We start from the raw sequence: 9,142 nt of genomic DNA, 5'->3' as shown, positions 1-9,142 counted from the left end.
ATAGCTGTTAACTCCACATATACATCCAGCCCCACTGGGACTCAAGGGCTTAGAGCTTCCCTGGCAGAGCCTCACAGCCTGTGATAGTAAAAGCTATGCAGGTATAGTGAGTAATAAGAGAAAATCTGAGGTCACCCTTGTCACCAAAGTAATTAGGGGGAAAGCCAAGCTGAAGCTATAGAGTCTTGTTCATCAGTGGTATTGACCTCAGCTTATACACATGCTCTGGAGAGGAGAGCTAAAGAAACCAAAAGAGCAAAGATGAGAAGAGCCAGGTGAGAGAGGAAAGTCATTCCCTGTCCTTTTATTAAGAGAGAGTGAAAAATTAAGGGCAACTGACAGGCCATAACTGGCAAGGGGATGTAAGGGCTGAGAACCCAACCAGCCAAAGTTCTTACAAAATCCACTTTATTTTCACACTCTGCATGCAGAATTTGGTTATGTGCTAAGTTCACATGCCCTGCTCAAACACCAGAAGTCACGTCTCAGTTTTAGGAAGCCAGAAGGCAAATAGCTAGATCCAGTCTGCTGATCCCTTTATACATAGTATAGGCCCATCTACTAACTCACTGACAGTAAATCACAGGACTGGAAGGTTTGGGAGAAGTTTCTAGAGTCAGAACCACAGTCACAAGGCTAAACAGATTTGGGGTATTTACCCCTGCAGGTTTGGACAGAGTCACAGAGGCCATCAGCAGGTCTAGCTTGCCCTGTAGATACTGATCCCCCAAATTCCACCAGAAATAACTCTAGTTTGTTCATGTGCCTGGTAGATATGGCTTTAGGGAAATCACTTATGGTAGAACGTCAGCTGTAAAAGTATACAGTATCTTATCTGTATAAAGGCAGGAGGCTAAGCCAAATGATACCTTCTTTCACCCCCGACCCAGGCACCAAGTCAATCCTATCTTCACAAAATCTCCCATATCTGCACCCTCTCCTCACACCACACTGCCACTGCCCTGGTTCAGACCTTTTTCAGTTCCCACCAAGCTCAGTTTAGTGGTCTCTGAACTGGTTTTCCCTGCTCGTAATATCATCTAGGCCCAAGAATCTTCTTTTAATTAATCTTTAACACTGTTGCCACACGCCCCAAACTTTTTAATGATTCTCCATCATTATGAAGTCCAAAGTCCTTTCTGTAGCAGGCATGGTCGCCTAGGACCTTAGGTGCCAGCTCTCACCAATCCCAGCAGACAAATCACCTCTACAGAATTGGCTTTATACCCCATCCACTTGAACCACCTGCAGTTCTTTGAGTGCTCCTTGCTTTCTCCTTCCTCTTTACCTTTGCACATGCTGTTTCCTCTGCTCAGATTGTCATTTCTCCCTTCTGTATTTGCCCTCCAAGACTCCACTCTTAGCCATCCATGCCCATTTGCACATCTGACTCATAGTTTCACTCTCACTGTACTCCATTCATCTGCGTATCTGTTTTTCCACCTGACTTTTATTCCACTGAAGCTGAGACTGGGGCTTTTACCTCCATACCCAGTACACAGTACAGTGCCAGGCCTACAACCAACTCTCAGTAAATGTTTGTTAAATAAATGAATGAAAAATAAATCAACGAATCAATGAATATCTTGAGTCCTTGCCCAGGCCCCAAACTTCATCAACTTGCCCTGAGTGTCCTTCTTTAAAAGTCCTTTTAAAAAATGCAAACATCCTTGGGCTGGTAGCATATTAAAGTTAATGAGTTATTTTAGATTAACTAGGTGATCAGGCAGAACAAGGGCACACACACACACACACACACACACACACACACACGGGTGCCCAAGGAAAGGAGGTATAAAGGCAAGGGTAGAGAGGGCACCAGAGACAAAACAAACTTTACCCACATTTCCTTTTAAATGCAAATAATACTGCCTCATATGTACGTGCCGTTTACAAAGAACTTTCACATACTTTATCTATGATGCCTGAAACCAGAAAGGTAGGTTGGATGAGTGTTATTAACTACATGGTACATACAACACTTAGAGAAATTTGTAACATCCCAAGAAAAGGCTTATGACAAAGTAGTCAAAAGAAAAGAGCAAGATACAAAATTATGCATAGAATGTGAACACAACTATGTAAAGAAGAAGCAAATATTTTAAAAAGGAAATAAATACATCAGAATGCATTCATTCGATAAATACTTATTAAATATCTGCTATATTCTAGACATTGTGCTAAGTGCTGGGGATATAGTAGTGATCAAAAACATATCGCCTCTCATGGAAGTTACAATTTGGTGGGGAAAAGCAAACATTAATCAAATAACGAATGATGCAGTAAAGGTAAAATTGCAGCAGTTACAAGTGCGTCAAAGAGGTGGTACTTGTTACCATGAGATTATAGACAAAATAGAGGGATCTTATACAGTTATAGGCAGTCCAGGAAAGACTTCCTTGAAGAAATGATCTCTGAAGCACAAGGAAGAATTTGACTAGTCAAAGAAAGTCCGAGGCAGAAGAAACATCATGAACAAGGGCCCTGTGGTAAGAGAGAGACTGATGAGTAAGAGAATGGTTGAGTAGAGCAAGACCGGGAGAGGGTGGTGCCAGGTGGAGCTAGAGAGGAAGTAGGGGCCAGACACTGCCCAAACCAGCCAGCCAGGAACAATGGGAGTCATTAGGCACACTTGCATTTTCAAAAGATTTCTCCAGAATGAATGGGTGGGGTGTGGGAGAGAGTGGAGGGGGAAATAGAGTCAATGGGGGAGGCCAGTTGGGAAGCTATTGTGGCAGTCCTTGCAGGAGCTGATGGTGACTTAGGCTCAAGAAATGGTGGTGCTGCAAATGGAGAGAAATGGGTGACTTCAAGGGCTATGAAGCAAATTGCCAGGATGGGATGAGGGGAGCAAGAGGAGAAAAGCATTGAGATGGTTCCTAGGTTTCTGGATGTGAATCGAGGTGGTGCCATCCCTTGAGACAGAGGGTGATGGAAGAAGTTCATCAGGTTGGGGCCTGAAGACAGGACCCATTTGGGGCAGGTTGTTTGAGGTGCCCTATGTGTGACAACCAAAAGGGGGTGTAAAGTAGCAGAAAATGAGGGTAGGTCTGGCTGGGTATAAGCATTTATAAGTCAACTGTTTATTGGTGGTAATTTAAGCCTGTGTGTGAATGAAACTGTGTGAGAGAAAGTTGGGAACAGGAGAAAGTCTAGAATGAGAACTTAGGGAACCCAATATTCAGGGCCAAGTAGAGGAGGTTGATTGCAAAGGAAACCCAAGAAACCAGAGACGTTAACAGCAACTATGGAATGCTATGGAAGCATTTTACTTTTATAGTTACTTTTATAATTGGGTAGAAAATTTTAGTTAAGGGGAAAAAAAACTTCTTATGGCTCCTTGACCTTAATTAACTTTTTAGATTTTTGAAAAATAGTATTTGAGGGCAAGAGGTGATGTTCAAACTATTTAACTAGTAGGACTTCAGAGCCCCAACACATGGATGGTAGCTAAAGGAGGGAGGGGTGTCAGAGGCCCTATGCCCTATGGTTGCTGGATCATGAAGTGGAAAGAGGCTGGGTAGCAGGAGGCCACATGGAAGCGGTCTTCAAACAGCTATTTCTGATTATCAACCCTGCTTAAGAGTCCTCACCAACTGGATCCAACTAGCTCCTTCCCCCCATGCCCCCACCAGCCCTCTGCCTGCTCATTGCCAACCCTCAAACTCTTCTGTCTACTGCAGTGATTTATTTATCATTTCTTCCCTTTTTTAAAGTAATCTCTATACCAAACATGGGGCTTGAACTCATGACCCCAAGATCAAGAGTCACATGCTCCACCAACTAAGCCAACCAGGTGCCCCTATTCATCATTTCTTGAGAATGCCTTGCCTTTTCATGTCTTCACGATTTTCCCTATACATAGAATGCCTTTCTCCTCCTTGTTTGGCAAACTTCTTTGCATTTTTATAGGCCCAGGTAAAATATCACCTCCTCTATAAAGTCTTCCTTGACTTCCCGAGGCAGAATTGTTTCCTTATCATTGTTCCATATACTTTTCTACATACTTTTATTATAGCATTTATCATGCTGAACTGCAGTCTTGGTTCTGTCTCTTTCACAAAGCTGTGAGCTCCTTGAGGACTAAGACTATGTCCCACTCATTCTTGTATCCCCAGCATCTAAAACAATGTCTGGTGTCTAGGTACTAATTTTTTTTTAAAGGTTGTTGAATGACTGCCAATGGGACTGCAAGGTCAGGGGGCCCTAGACTATCTTTTCTCCCAATTTTCTATTTAAAACTCAGCAACAGGGCACCTGGATGGCTCAGTGGGTTAAGTGTCCGACTTCGGCTCAAGTCATGATCTCCCAGTTCATGAGTTCAAGCCCTACGTCAGGCTCTGTGCTGACAGCTCAGAGCCTAGAGCCTGCTTTGGATTCTTTGTCTCCCTCTCTCTAACCCTCCCCCGCTCGTGCTCACTCTCTCTCTCAAAAAAAATAAACAAACATTAAAAAAATTAAAGCTCAGCAACAGTCCTGATACATGCTACAACATTGATGGAAGTGGAAAACATTATGGCAAGCAAAAGAAATCAGTCACAAAAGGGGTGCCTGGCTGGCTCAGTCAGTAGAGCATGTGACTCTTGATCTCGGGGTTGTGAGTTCAAGCCCCACTTTGGGTGTAGAGATTACTTAAAAACAAAAATCTGGGGGAAAAAAGTCTCTCACAAAAGACCACATATTATATGATTCTATATATATGAAATGCCCAGCATAGGCAAACCCACAGAGACAGAGGTAGATTAGGGGATTGAGGAGATGGAGAGAAAAAGGGAGTGACTGCTAACGAGCATGGGGCTTCTTTTTGAGGTGATAAAAATGTTCTAGAATTGATTATGGTGATGGTTGCACAGCTCTGAATATAAAAATCATTAAGTTGTACATTTTAAGGGGGTGAATTGTACAGTATGTGAATTATATCTTAATACTACTGTTATGGGGCACCTGGGTGGCTCAGCCAGTTAAGCATCTGACTTCAGCTCAAGTCACGATCTCTCGGCTAGTGAGTTCAAGCCCTGCACCGGACTCTGTGCTGACAGCTCAGAGTCTGGAGCCTGCTTCAGATTCTGTGTCTTCCTCTCTCTCTGCACCTCCCCAGCTCTCTCTCTCTCTCTCTCTCTCTCTCTCTCTCTCTCTCTCTCTCTCAAATAAATTTAAAAACACATTTTGGGGTGCCTGAGTGGCTCAATCAGTTAAGCATCCCATTTTGGCTCAGGTCATGATCTCACCAGTTTGTGAGTTTGAGCCCGCATTGGGCTCTGTGCTGACAACCCAGAGCCTGTAGCCTGCTTCAGATGCTGTGTCTCCCTCTCTCTCCCCTTCTCTGCTCATGCTCTGTCTCTGAAAAATTAGTAAATGTTAAAAAAAAAATGAAATAGTACTATTATTTATTTTTCATTATTTTATTTGTGGCTTTTGTTTGGTTTTGCTTGTTTGAGGTTTTTTTGTTTTTTGTTTTTTGTTTTAAGAGAGAGCATGCATGAGCACCTGAGCTGTGCAAGCTAGGGAGGGGCAGAGGGATAGGGAGAAAGAAAGAGAATGTTATGCAGGCTCCACATCCAGTTCTGGGGTGGGGGATGGGGAGCCCCACAGGGGGCTCAGCTTGATCTCACAACTGTGAGATCATGACCATGAGATCATGACCTGAGCCTAATCAAGAGTCAGACGCTTAACAGGTGCCTCTATAGTATTGTTATTTAAAAAGCACCTCAGCAACTTCTCCCACTGTATCTGATTGAAAGGGAAGGTTCAAATGTTTGCTGCTGGGGAGGAAGATGGACACACTGGGGGTGAGTGTGGAGGGGCAGATGAGGGGTGTGGTGTAGGGGGTTGGCTTGGGAAGGGCAGAGCATAAGTGGAAATCAAGTTGAGTCCTCCTAATAGAACGGGCCACAGAATATTTCAGAAGGAGGGCTTCTGGTGTAAACGGAAACCACTTCAATGAAATCAGGTTTCAGAAAAAAGAAGGATGAGGTTAGCTGAGAAGAGTGAAATTTTACTTTGAAACTAGTGGCTGAGTGTGGTCTCCTCATTTGACCTGGGAATCTTTTAAGAGAAAAGAGTTATAATATAGGCAGGGGTGGAAATACTAATACACTTAGCCTGGAAACCCCAGCATCTCCGAAGTAGGGAGCTTGAAAGGGGGCTGCTCTCCTTTTCCCAGGTTGGGCCCTGCCAGGAGGTCATAGGAAGCCAGCTGAACCCTGTCTTTGCCACTTACCAGCTGTGATGCCTCCGGCAAGTCTCCCTCTGTGTTTCCACTTTCTCTACTGTAAAATAGGGCCAATGATAGCACCTTCCTCATAGGACTGTTGTAAGGATTAAACCAGACACAGTGTCCAATACAGGGGTGCTTGGGTGGCTCAGTCATCAAGAGCATGTGACTCTTGATCTCGGGGCATGAGTTCAAGCCCCATGTTGGCTATAGAACTTACTTTAAAAAACAAAACAAGGGGCACCTGGGTGACTCAGTCGGTTAAGCGTCCGACTTGGGCTCAGGTCATGATCTCGCAGTCTGTGAGCTCAAGCCCAGCATCAGGGTCTGTGCTGACAGCTCAGAGTCTGGAGCCTGCTTCAGATTCTGTGTCTCCCTCTCTCTCTGCCCCTCCCCTGCTCACACTCTGTGTGTGTCTCTCTCTCAAAAGTAAACATTAAAAAATTAAAAAACAAAACAGTGTCTAATACATAGTGAGGACTAGAAGAAGGCAGTCCCTAAGGTGAGTGACAGGTTAGGAACCTGTGAACCCTGAAACTGGTTGCTGGAGAAGTGGCTGTTCCTGATAGTCTTGAGAGAGAGATTAGGGAAGAGATAGTAGCTGGCAGGGGAAGGGGGGAGTCAGGTCAGGGTGGTGGCTGGGAAATGGTCTGAAAAGAGCAGTGTCATTGCTCAATCCCACCAGTGGGGCTCACACTTCCTGTTTTCAGTGTCTGTGAGCCCAGATGCTGTAGCTGCTCATGTTGGAACAAGATCTTTCTTGGCCCCTCAGGGGAAATGCAGAGGCTGAGAAGCAACTCAGCCTGGGCTGGGTCCCTTAGCTTCACATTATGCCTTTTCTTTCCTGGCAAGTTTCAGCTCCCACAAAACCCACAAATGCAATCCTGGGGTGGAAGAGAGGGGGCTCCCACTCAATCTATAGTTTTATGGTATAAGCCATCATTTTTGTGCCTTTATTAGGTGCCAGGATTATACTAAGAAATTTGTGAACTCACGAATCCTTATAACATTCCTGGGAGGTAGATATTACGATCTCTTTTTTTCAGATGGGGAAACTGGGGCACAGAGAGGTTAAGAGTCTTTCCCTTATCACACAGCTAGTGTCAGAGCCAGGGTTCTAGTCCAGACCACTTGACTCTGTAATCCATGCTCTGAACCACTGGATCATAATAATAAAACAACATGCCAGATTAGAGGGACTAAAAATGAAATACTCTGGGTCCCTGACCTCCAGAGGCCCATGATCTAGGGAACCTCTGAACAGGAAGCCCAGGAGACCTTGCACCCCCAAACCCCACTCAGAAAACTGATTGCTCATGCAGAGAATGCATGCTGAAAAATCTTGAATTTACTGAGCCCTTCACATAATCTGGCCAGTTGTCCCCAAAGGATTTCCATCAGGAGTTCTTATAAGAAACACCTGGGAAACTTTTCTAACATCACAACCCCTGGCACCAGTCCTGACTTGAATCACAATCTCTGGTGGGGGGGGGGGGGGGGCATGGTCATGTATGTATTTTTCAAAAGGTTTTCATGTGACTTGGTTAAGAAACACTGCTAAAAACCATTTACATAGGTTGGAAATCCCAACACTTTAGCATCCAACTATATCTCCCCACTTCTTCAGAAACTGATGTTTGGTTCAAAATATGTGGTCACCTCTATTAGGATACCACCTAGGTTTAGATTCTGAGTCCTCTGATACTAGGGATAGCAGTGACTGGTCATGAGCTTCATTAACACACTGAGAAAACTCAGCACCAGCCCCTCACACAGATGATGGGAAATTGTTTTCTATTCCCTGAATGACACAGACCCAAGCCAGACTGGGTTTTGAATCAGCAGTTTTCACTCATGCCAGTGTTCTCCTAGGTTGAGGTCAACCCCAGGATTGTTATGGGCAGAGTAAAGAGAATGTGGTGGGACTTATCCTAGAGGATCACTGTGTACACCCGTACAAGATGTGCGTTGTACAAAGGCATCAGGCTAAGGAGGGAATTGAGGGCAGACATCCAATCTGCACACTAGGCTGTACCTTACATGCTATGCAGGACCTATTCTACAACTCTTCTAGCCTCTACTTCTCAAAGTGCCATTAAGTCCGGAGATTCAGCCCCCAAGGAACTCTGGGGTATATGCCGCCATCATCATTTTCCACTTTTTATGCTCCCCAACTTCCTCCCAAACAAGTACCAAGAAAGAACCAAAGTCTTCAGAAAAATCACATTTTTTGATCATATTTATTCAAAATTACAAAAATAGATATAAATAAAAATAGCAGAATATAATTATTAAATATTCAGTGTATAGGAGTGGTCCTCACTTCACCCAGTGAGGATTGGATAGACTCAGCTGAAAGGTCAGAAGGAATAACTGGCCAAGAAAGAACATCTATGTAAAAGTGAAAGTGAAAATTTAGTGCTGGTCACGGGCCATGCCCCAGAATGATACATTCATAGGCATCACATGAGAGACCCAAAAGGACATAGGAGTCCATGACCTCTCCAGACAGACCATTCTATGTGGCATCATAGTCCATTCAGTTTAGGGAAATATCTAGACTTGCAGTCAGACACAGGAATATCAGCTGTTACTCATTCACACTGACACAGCCTGTGCACGGGTGTGCAAACATACATACACATATATAATATTTCCTGATACATTCATGGAATGTCAGAGCCCTTCCCTAAGTCATTAGTGTCTCCACTCCCCAAACCACTGTTCCACAGTGGCCGAGCTCACTCAAAAGACCTCAGTTCTGTTCTACTTCCTAATTGAGAAATTGTTCCTTTCCCCAACAGTGGGCCTCATGAATGCCCACTGTTGGGGGAGCTGGCTCTCCTTCTAGCTGTGCACAGGAAATGGCATTTTTAACTCCAGGAGGCTTTAGTTCCGAAAAAGACAAACTACTGGTCAATACCATCC

The sequence above is a fragment of the Panthera pardus genome, unplaced genomic scaffold (genome assembly GCF_024362965.1).
Source record: "Panthera pardus isolate Hobbes unplaced genomic scaffold, ASM2436296v1 HiC_scaffold_22, whole genome shotgun sequence".
Classification (NCBI taxonomy): Eukaryota; Metazoa; Chordata; class Mammalia; order Carnivora; family Felidae; genus Panthera; species Panthera pardus.
Note: the sequence above shows the minus strand (reverse complement) of the source record.